A 12,054-nucleotide genomic window follows, 5' to 3' on the forward strand; every position below is an offset into this window, starting at 1 on the left:
AGATTGCTTTCTCAGCTCAGGAATTTAACATCCAAGTGCAGATCCCAGAGCCTCTTCCAGGTCTCCCACGAGGGTGCAGGGTCCCAAGGCTTTGAGCCATCTTTGACTGTTTTCCAAGGCCACAAGCAGGGAGCTAGTTGGGAAGCAGGGCTGCCGGGATTAGAAGCAGTGCCTATATGGGATGCCTGTGCGTGCAAGGCGAGAGCTTTAGCCACAAGGCCATTGTACCAGGTCTGAACTAATGATTTCAAAGAAGACTTCACAATTCTCTAGCCCTGGATTTTCATAAATGTTCATTTTCAATCTATAGAGGCCTGGAACACCAAAATATTATTTTGAATAAAGAAGTGGATACATATCAAGTAGTTTTGTCATTAGGTATAATAATGTATGCTTCAAAGCAAGATTCCAGAACTCATATTCTCTTCTCTAATTACTAAAGGCATTGATGTGACCAACAAAAGAATTCTACATTCACTAAATATTTGTGAAGAACAGAGTCTGAAATAGGAGCTATATTATGCATTGAAATATATAATAAAAAGCAGTAGGCTGTGACACCCTGAAAAATTATAGAGTGAGTGCATCCAGCAGTCACCTTAGGGTCAGATTGAAAATCCTCTTCTAAGCAGGAGCCAGGACCTGGGAACTGAGCCTTATGAAAAATGGATCCAATGTCCAAGAAGCTACATTGTAGCTGTCACTACGACCTTGCTCATCTTAGCTGTCACCTACTCATTGTAGCTTCTGTACCCTTGCTTACTTGCTTACTTAACAACATAGCGGACACCTGGCTGTGGATTTTCATTTAAAAGCTCAGTGCCAGGACAGCTTGGGGTTGTCTTGCTCAGACGTCAGCTGGCTAGTAGACTCCCTAAATTTGTTTCAACTGACTTGTGTGGTCTTTTATATGGTGCACCCTATAACAAGGTTGTTTTTTTTTTTTTGATCATTTGTTTCATCAGTTTAGTAATTAATCATTTCTACTTAATGCTGGTTCAAAATTGCCCCCTAACTTAAGCAGGACCTTTCCTTTGATCATACTTGCTTTGTTCTTTAATTCTTCTGGACTCAGGAGCAAGCAATATTTTTGGTACAAACTTTCAGTCCAAAAATAGTTCCTCAGCTTCACAGGAAAGTGCTGCTGGCTTCTATGGAGAGCTTTCATTCCTCCTTGTCATCCTATAAGGCAAGACTTTATAATTTACTCATGTTTTAAAAGGCTGACATATATTTCCTATAAACCACAATATATGACATAATATTGAACATCTGAATGACCTTCTGTTGATTTATGAAATCACTATGTATGTTTTGGTGCTTTCATGTTTTGGAAAATTAATTTAAAAGTGTGGCTGACATGTTTGCTTAGGAAACTTATCTATTGCCTGTAGCATTGGCATTCCACGCAGGAACCAGTTTATGTCCTGGCTGCTCCACTTCCCACCCAGCTCCCTGCGTGTGGCCTGGGAAAGTAGCAGAGGATGGCCCAAAACCTTGGGCTCCTATACCAGTGTGGGTACCCAGAAGAGCTCCTGGTTCCTGGATTCAGACAGTCTCAGTTCTGGCCATTGTGGTGAGTTTGGGAGTGAATCAGAGATGAAAGTTCTTTCACTCTCTCCTTCTCTTTCTGTATATTTGCCTCAAGAATAAAAATAAATAGGTTTTAAAAAAATCTATTTGTATATATTGTGGAATATGTATAAGTTACTAATGTACCTACTTACTACATATGAGCTAATTCAATATAACTTATTACATCATTAGCAAACTAATTCAATTCATTTTGGAGGCTGTATTACAGGTGCAAGCTTCATTCTGCAGTCATCATGTAAACCAATGTGTCCACCTGATTTCTGTCACTTCTTGTCATCGGCCAGGTGTCCAGTGCCTGTCTCCGCTCATTAACAAGCCACAGGTCAAGTCCGTCTACAACTGTTCCGCTGATGCATTTTTCTTATTCATACTCCAAAACATCCTGTCTTGTCAGGTTTGTTGAAGTTAGGAAGTGAAGAAAGGGTGTCGCAGGCAATACTGTGTTATGGATGTACAGCTTAATGTTATTTTTTTATATTCATTTTTATTATCATTATTTTATGATACAGTTTCATAGGCTCTGGGATTTCTGATACCCCCTACTCAAATCGCACCCCCAAACAATGATTTCCCCTCTATTATTACAATAGCACAGTTCTTCATAAACAGTTACACAGCTCTGCTGCTTCCCCATGTTCTTTGGTCAACAGGTGCCTCCCTCTACCATTAGCCTGCTCTTCCTCTTTCTGGAATCGGCTCTCCTTGCTTCACCCTGGTTAATGATTCTCCATCTTTTAAAACACATCCTTACCCTATTCCACCATCTTGATCCTCCCATAGCTTAATTCTCTTTATAAGACTTAATCAAGAAAAAAATAGTTCAGTAGCTCACCTCTGGAGACAGTACAGGAAGGAAATTTCAAGTTTTCATTAAAAACTGGAGTATAGCAAGAATTTTGTTTTTTAATTATTATAGTCTCATTTTCAAAACTTTTAGTTATTATACTTAGCATACATAATCTTTATGAGACTAGACTTGAACCATTTATTTAATGTACTTTTCAGTTATTAGAACTCAAAAAAATGTACCCTATTTTTCATGTTATACTTTTACACATCTTGTATCAGACTCCTGGGCAAATGTGTCAATTTGAAGTATTATTTTTCTGTTAGTTGCTAATTAGCGAAAAGTGCTTTCAAGACAGTGAGTATACATTATAAAAATTAAAAGTGTCACCTTTTAATACTGTGAAATACAGCAGGAAGACACATGATACACATACTTTGAATCAAATCACCCATTTTTAATTCCAGATTATCAAGGACATGATGCAACTATGAAAGTAGTGTTCTTAAAACAGATGTCAAATCAGTTCTTCTCTTTATTGAGTATTAAACAGTGAAATATTAGGGCCACGTGGTAGCATGGCTAACATTCTCATCCTGACACATCGGCATCTCATAAGGGCCACATTTGTCTCCTAGTTGCTTTACTTCTGATTCCACTCCCTGCTGATGGCGTGGGAAACCAGGAGAGGTTGGCCTCTGTAAAAATCCACGTATCAGAGCCTGGAACAGTAGCCTAGTAGCTATAAGCCCTCTCCTTGCAGGCGCCAGGATCCCATGTGGGCGCCAGTTTGTGTCCTGCCAGCCCACTTCCCATCCAACTCCCTGCTTGTGGCCTCAGAAAGCAGTTGAGGACGGCTCAGAGCCTAGGGACCCTGCATGCACCTGCATGGGAGAACCAGAAGAAGCTCCTGGCTCCTGCCTTTGGATCAGTTCATCTCCGGTCACTGCAGCCACTTGCGGAGTGTATCAGCAGATAGAAGATCTTCCTCTCTGTCTCTCCTTTTCTCTGTATATCTGACTTTCCATGTAAAAATAAGTAAAGCTTTTAACTAATCTGCATTTCAAATACAAATAAAACTATAATGGAAGGGAAAAAGTGAGATGCTTAAAAAGAAAGTTGCAAATTCAAGATACTGAAGGAGAAAATTTTATTCTAAGTATCTTACTTTTTTTTACTGTTTTCACAGGTATTTTTGTTTTGTCGGGCAAAAAATGGTAAATACGAAAGGTGAACTTTGTATTGTGGAATCCAATCACAAAATGGAGTCACTTTGGTTCAGGCCTGCATAAGTTTGCTAACCTTTCGTCATGCTTCGTACAAAATACTTTGCCAGCGTCTTGCTTTTTAGGCCAAATCACAAGGTGTTACATGCCCTGCCAGTAACCGTCAGCTTTATGAATTAATATTGTATGATCTACTTCAGCCATTGTTTTCACCCATTGCCCCCCATGGCAGCCCAACTCACCCAATTCCTATAGCTGCCTAACTCACTCTTTCTATGAAAACCCATGTAAGCCTCAGCTCAGGGTCACTCTCTGAAGGAAAGGAAAACTGACCCCACCTGGTTGGTCTGCTCACCTGCCTTCTCAATGAACTTTGCTGATTTGCAAAGCTGTCTGGGTTGTGCTTATTGGCCATACACTCAGGTTGGATGCAACAGTATTTTGCTATTGATTATAAAGATTAAATGATTGTAAAGGTTGAGCAGTTCTACAATCAAACATATGTGAGTTGGAGATCCAAGAAAGCTACTGCTTTGAATTTTAATCTAGTAGCCAACATTGCAGCAGAGTTATTCAACTTCCTGCAGTACAGTATCCATGTGGCTGGGTGGCCTTTCAAAACTGGCTGCTCCATTTCTGATCCAGCTCCAGAAAATGAACCTAGGAAGGTAATGGAAGACGGCCTAAGTCTGGGCCTGGGTACATGGAATACTGGCATTGCAATTAACCCTCTAACCTGACGGCACCCCTCTCATTTTAAAAATATTTTTACAAATATGAGCATTAACATCTTGCTTGTGAGTAAAATAGAAATTATTGTTCATTTTTATTATTTAACTATGATATTTTATTTTGCTATAATTTATAGTTTTACCAGCAAAAAAAAAAAAGTGAGTTTACTTTCCACTAAAAACAATTTTTTTAGACTTGTTTTATTTTTATTGGAAAGGCAATATACAGAAAGGAGGAGAGACAGAGAGAAAGATCTTCCATCCAATGGTTCATTCTCCAAGCAGCTACAACAGCTCGAGCTGAGCCAATCCAAAGCCAGGAGCACTTCCAGGTCTCCCACATGGGTGCAGGGTCCCAAGGCTTTGAGCCATCCTTGAGTGCTTTCCCAGGCCACAAGCAGGGAGGTGGAAGGGAAGCAGGCCGCTGGGATTAGAATCAGCAGCCATATGGGATCCTTGCTCATGAAAGGCGAGGACTTGGCCACTATGCTATCACGCTGGGCCCTACTAAAATTTTGATGATATAGTCCACTTTTATTTCCACGGTGACAAAAAGCTTTTGGTTAACAATTAGGTAATCGCCTGAAGCTGTGATCATTTGGGAAGAGAATCAGCTGATGGAAGATCTCTCTCTCTTCCTCTCCCTTTCTGTCTGTTACTCTGCCTTTCAAATTAGTACATATTAAACAAATAAGGAAAAAGGGAGAAAAAAGAATAATATGCAAAGGAAAATATCATTAAACTAGTATAAAATTGGCCTGAAAACCTGAAAAGTAATTTTCTACAATAAAAATAAATATCAGTGAAATTTAATGATTTGAACAGTGCTCAATATTTCTCAGAACAAGGCTGCAAATTAAAATGGCAGAATTAGCATCACCATTTTTTTGAACAGGCATTTTCCTAATTTTTGTTTACTTCTATTTATTGTTATTATTATTATTATTATTATTATTATCATTTTGTGACACACTTAAAGAGGCTCCTGGGATTTCCCTTATTCCCTCCCCAATCTCAGCCCCCCACCTAGTGCCCCTATGTCATTACTAAAGTATAGTTCTTCATACACAGTCATATGTCCATCATTGTGGGCATGGACAATGACAGAGAGTCCAGCATCCTGTTGTCAAGATATAGTAAACAGTTTCATTGTAAGTCCATCTCTGTCTGGAAGTAGCGATGCACACTGCATTGTATCCTCACATCTGTGTATGGTAGTCTCCATTTCAGTTACTGAACATCCCCTTAAATGAAAAGTCACAATATCAAATCAACAACAGGAAGGGAAAAATAGCAATTTACAATGCCATGAAGTTAAATAACATGCTGCTAGATATGACAGTCTCCATTACACAGTTACTATACATTCCCTTAAATGAAAAGCCACAAAAACAAATCAACATCAGGAAGAAAAAAAGAAATTAACAACCCTGTGAAGTTAAATAACATGCTACTGAATGACTAATGTGTCGCTGAAGAAATGAAAAAGAAAATCAAGAACCTTCTTGAAGAAAATGATGGTACTGTAGATCTATGAGTCATTGAATAATTTAATCAGACGAAACTGTTTTGAAGAGATGAAACTAACAAAAACAAAAAGAGCAAAATCCATAAGACATATCCTCTGCTGATCTTTGTTGGTGAAGTATGTCTCTTCTACACAATAAACAGATGGGTTTTAGTTTTTAATTCAGTCTACTAATCTATGATGTTTGATTGAGCTTAAGCCAATTATTTTCAGGTTTAATATGTACGGATGGTACTTTGGTCCTGTCATTTTAGGAATGGGTTGTTCATTGGTTTAGTCTTCTGTTGTCATTTTACTGGGATGTTCTTCACATTTGCCTTTGGTTTTGGTAGGGGCTGTTCCTCTGCTCTGTCAAGAGAACATCTTGAAGTATCATTTGTAGGGTAGGTTTGGAAGAGGCAAATTCTTGTAACTTTTCTTTACTGTGGAAGAATTTTATTTCATTTTCAAAGACGAAAGAAAGCTTTGCAGGGCATGTTATCCTGGGATGACATTTTGTTTTGTTTTGTTTTGTTTTAGAATCTGGAATATGTCATTCCATTCTCTTCTTGACTGTAGAATTTCCTGTGAGAGGTCTCCTGTGAGTTTAATTGCTGCTTATTTATATCTCAGTTGATTTTTTCACGTGCACACTTTAGGATCTTTTCCTTATGTTCAACTAAAGAGAGCTTGATGATCATGTGTCTTGGTGAAGATCGCTTTTGATCAAGCCTGTTGGGAGTTCTGTGCCCCTCCTGGATGCTGTTTCCCAGTTCTTTCTCTAGATTAGGGAAATTTTCCCTTATTATTTTATTAAATATATTTATAAAATCACTGTGCTTTTAATTTTCTCTACTGTGTTCTGATTCCTGATATATTTCTGATATATCAGAATTTCTGATATATCAATCTTGATTTGCTTTATTGCTACTATTTCTTGTGTAATGTATTCATTAAATTGTTTGAACTCTTGCATGTGCTTCTCATTGTTGATCAGAAGCTTTATAATGAGTTTTCTAAATTGTGTCCCCCATTTTCTTGATGTCTTCCTCAGTGAACTCTGAGGTTGGCAAAGGGTTCTGCTCCTTCGCAGAGGAGTCTTCAGTAATATTCACTTTATCTCTGTGTCTTCTTTTGTTCTTGACCATTGTACTTCAAGTTAGCAGATTCTTCCCCTAGGGGCAGGTTTCTAAGCTGTGTCACCCACAGGTCTACAGTTCGATTTTACTTATTGCTGTTGGCACACAACTCTTTGCTTGCACCTAATTGTGCCACTCCCTCCAGCGAGTTCCAGGTCTGGGTTCTTATGTTAGGTTTCAACCATGGTCTCCATAGCCCCAACTCCTGGCTCACCACTCTCCACCTCCTGTGCTATTTTGTTGAGGTTGAGTTGTTCTCTGTATAACCTTTTTCCCACTTCCAGTTGGAGTAGGTCCCGGATTAGGGAGACATCAGGTGTCCTATATAGCTAGGTTGTTGATGGCCCTGATCTTGCCGGAACCTGTTGGACATTAGGTCTGGGTGCCACATGGATCTATTTTGACCCATACAATGCCACAGTCAGTATTATTTTCCTGTGGGACCTGTGCAATCCTGTGGGAACTCACCAGTGAGTTCTTGTGAGCTCAGCACATGTGCAGTTCACTGTTTTCCCCTGAAGTCATAAAATTTTGCTACACTGTACAAAATGGCACCTGACATTCCACTACTAGAGTTATTGACTTGCTGGCCATCATATCTGAGGGTTACCCATCCCTGTCTTGGGTGGAACCTGTCGAATGCCACACTGATGCAGTTCACTGAGTCAGAAATGAGTTCACTCCCAGCTCAGTGAATGCTCAGTCCTTTCCTTTGCCTTTGCCTCCTTACACAAAATGGCGCCCAATTCAGCTCTAGGAGACTGACAGGCGGTAAAATCCACCCTGTTCTCGCAGTGCCTGTCTGGGATCTGCTGCTCTATCTCTGCTCCTGGTCAAATCAAACGGACTAGCAGGATGGACAGCTCTTTTTCTGGGTTCACCTCCCAAGCTCCCAGTGAAAGGGCATTCCCACTTGGTTGCTGGTGGAGTTCCGGCTGCTGGTGGAGTTCAGATTCCTGTTAGCTGAATGCTGCTGGAGCATCCGTCACTGCAACACCACTGCTTTCCTGTGTCTGTCTGTCTCCAAGTACCCTTCTGCTGTTCTTCGGTCCTATCCTATTTCCTGGAATGTGTCCTCTCTGCTTCATCTTGATTAAATGTTTCTCTGTCCATTTAAACGTTTCCTTGCCCTATTCCGCCATTTTGATTTTCCCTAGCATTACCCTTATTTGTTGCAAATTAAAAAACATTTAAATTCCTATTGTTAGTAGGGCCTTTACGAATTACATCACCTACCCAATTCCCATAAGAACAAAGAGATATTAAACTTATGAGGGCGATCTGGCAACATCTGTCACTCTCATTTGTTACCATATGACTCACATATGTTATTTCTCTGTGGGAAGGTCGCTCTCCCTTGGAAATATTGGAAGATATTCAGGAGAGAGAAAATTGTTTTACAGACTTGAATTTAGAACCTATGGATTTACATCATTGTAAAACAATATTAAATAACAGTGAATCTTACACAAAAGCCTCCAGAAACAGGTAGAGATATAATAATTGACAGGAAAATCAGGAGGGGATACTGTTACACTGATGTAAGCATCGGGTATTTGCCAGCATATGTTTAATGGTGTGAATCACAATAAAAATCAGGAAACCTTAATGCAAAGTAATAATATTCCTAGGAGCATATTTGGCATTAGTATCGTAAGTCTTCTTATTTCCTATATTTTGGATTATGGCAAATGAGGAACTATAAGGTAATGTTCAACTGATTGTAGAAAAATGAATTAAAAGATAATATTACATTTTCCCTGAGACTTTTGAAGGCTCCTGTTTGTTGGTATCTCTATTTTACAAGTTTGTGTTCAAACAAATGAAATTGTTTACATTTTTATTCTCCTGTTCCTAGATCCTAGTATCCTAGATCTCCCTGGCAGGTGTTAAAAATTTAAACGTGTTATTCTTTGATTTTAGGGCAAACAATGTGAATCTATTACAATCATTATATGAAAACTCAGTGATCATTACTTAGTTTTAACTCATTTTGTGGATCTAAAGCAATTGCTGAGTTGTAAAGTTTGAATTCTCTGAGTTTATAACCCTTAAGCCTACAGCTTCGTACGTATAAATCTGCATGCCAAAAGGGACTAAGATAATAAATATCAACGATTTTAAATAACAGATTTCAAAATAGTGATTAAGATATACAAAACACTGTAAACTAAATGATAATTTTTATTATTCAAATAAAATTGCTTAAGTAATGGAAATAGATCATGTTCAAATGCATATTCCTACAGGTAATATATGTGAGTCTTTTTGTATTAGGTGATGGCATCTTTTTTAAGCAAATAATCAGTGACATTTGCAAGAAAGGAACAGTTTTGTATAGATAGCACAGACTACACTGCATCAATGAGAGGTCCTGGATTTTCTCTAAAAATGTCCAGCCTTGCACTTACTTATCTAACACACTTGAATTTGTGATTCACCTATATGTAATGGAAGGTGCATTAAGGCTATCTCTATACAGTAGAAAAAATCAGCTAAGAATGACTTTAAAAATGAGTTAAATTCTACAAATTCTGTGAAATTGCTTATATAACAGTTACTTGAAGCAGTAAAACTCTTCGAAAATCACCAGAAAATTGTTGTTCCTTAAATGGCATTCACATATTGCAGAATCACAGAACACTTAAGGAGAACTTCTTGAATTTGTGAGAGACTTTTATTTTTACATCCAACACACTTTTCAAAATTATCTCTGTGTACCAGTTATGTGAGCATTATGCCTTATTGTTCATATAACTACATTGAATGTCATTTTATTTTTCTGCTTCAATTACCACTTCGTTGGATAATATTTCAATTAGTAGTAAACTGGTCTCGATTATACAATACTCAGTTTTATTTCCTGAGACAATGAGTCTTTGTCTCTGTTACTAACCTATGCATCCCAGTCACCGGACGCTACTAGAATTCTTTTATAATTAATAAAATTCAATATAGCTGAAAGAAAATGTATTCTAATTTATTGAGTAACCTATGAGATTAATGAGATGAAAAAAGCAAGCACAAATTATTTCCTTGACTGGGTGCGTTTTTCTTAAAATGCATTAATGACCCAATAAATAAACTCAATGAAGTGTGAGTATTTGATAGTGGTAGTTAGCTGCTTATTACAATTATTTCAACTGGCCATTATGATGGTAACTTATTCTCAAATGTTTCAGACACAGAAATTATTTTTAAGTTCTTTCAACTCTCTTGTAGGGACTAACACACACTCACACACACACACACGCTAATATATTAACCTAAGACTATTTGGCTAAAGCTAAAAAATTAGCTATTCTATGACTAATGCAATCTTGAAAGTTTCTAGTATATAGAATATATTTTATCATTAAATTTAAATATATATATGGTTACACTGACATTCTGTTAATGATAACTTGTAAATATTCACAAAATATTCCAGTCCTTTCAAAGAAACATTTCAAACTATTTTCAGGAGTAATTATTATAAAAATTTAAGTTGTGTCATGCAGTCTTCAGAAACTGATGTCATATGATGTCATATGTCACATGGCTGCCCCACTTCCAATCCAGCCCCCTAATCATGTGCCTGGGAGAGCAGTGAAAGCCGTCCAAGTTCCCGGAGCCCTGCCATCCATGTGGGAGACGTGGATGGAGTCCCAGGCTCTTGACTTTGGCCTGACAAGACCCTGGCCCTGTGGTTATCTGGGAGTGAACCAACAGATTGCAGGTCTCTCTCTTTACCTTTCCATCTCTCTCTCTCTCAGTCTCTGTAAATCTGCCTTTCAAGTAAATATGGCTTTTTTAAAATGAAGACATAAATTAACCAAATCAACTTAAATGGACCAATAACACTGACAGAGAAAATATTACCAATAACACTGACAGAGTAATTTGAGATGATGTGCCCCTTGCTATGCAGACGCTCACCGTTCTGGAGGACATTCTCATATATATCATATGGAATCCTTTGAGTTGTATATACATATTTCTATTCATTTTATGTTCATTCCCTGGATGTCCTCACAGATCTTCTAATCCCTATTCTATAGGTAAGGGAATCTTAAGATGTAAAATATTTACTAAGGGACCCCTGTTTCCTCTAGAAGCCATCCTTTATTGGACCAAACACTGTCATGGCGAAAGAAAAAAGTAAAGGGAGACAATTCACATCACCCAAGTTCTTATTCCTTTCAGTCCATATCTGAAGTCACTTGTAAGATTTACTCATTTTTAAAAATTGACATTCTATCAGCATTTGTTCAGTTTCATAGAATAACTGAGATCCTGTTTTACTATTTATTGGAAGAATTTCATCCTTTAACAGTAAAAGAAATCTGAAACTCCACTGATTATGTTGACTATACATAATCATACTTATTACTTTTTATAAGCATTATAGTTTATTTCGATTACACAGAACAAATTATTTCTTTAATTTAAAATGTTTTGTTATTTATACATTCAAAATATATGACAATGAAGAAAACAGGAATACTATACTAATAGCTTATATTTTCTGTGATTTCTATTAAATATGTTTATCAAATTTTTGTTCTCAATGCAATCTAATATGAAAGTTTTTTCTTATGCCTTCTTAAGAAATGTAATCGGGCCCAGCGTGGTGATGCAGTGGTTAAGGTCCTCGCCTTGTACGCCCAGGATCCCATATGGGCGTCAGTTCTAATCCCAGCAGCCCCGCTTCCCTTCCAGCTCCCTGCCTGTGGCCCAGGAAAGCAGTCGAGGACAGCCCAAAGCTTTGGGACCCTGCACCCGCGTGGGAGACCCAGAAGAGGCTCCTGGCTTCGGATTGGCATAGCATTGTCCGTTACGCTCACTTGGGGAGTGAATCACGGGACGGAAGATCTTCCTCTCTGTCTCTCCTCTCTGTATATCCGCCTTTCCAATAATAATAATAATAATAATAATAATAATAATAAAGAAATGTAATCAATTTATAATTACATTTTATATAAATGTACTGAGGTATAGTTCAACTCCCGAACCTGAAGCAACATATTTTGTTTGAAAATTAGTTTAGTGACTAACAACCATGTTCAAATCTCACACACACACACAC

The sequence above is a fragment of the Ochotona curzoniae genome, unplaced genomic scaffold (assembly GCF_017591425.1).
Source record: "Ochotona curzoniae isolate NIBS_2020 unplaced genomic scaffold, NIBS_Ocur_1.0 scaffold_4505, whole genome shotgun sequence".
Taxonomy (NCBI): Eukaryota; Metazoa; Chordata; class Mammalia; order Lagomorpha; family Ochotonidae; genus Ochotona; species Ochotona curzoniae.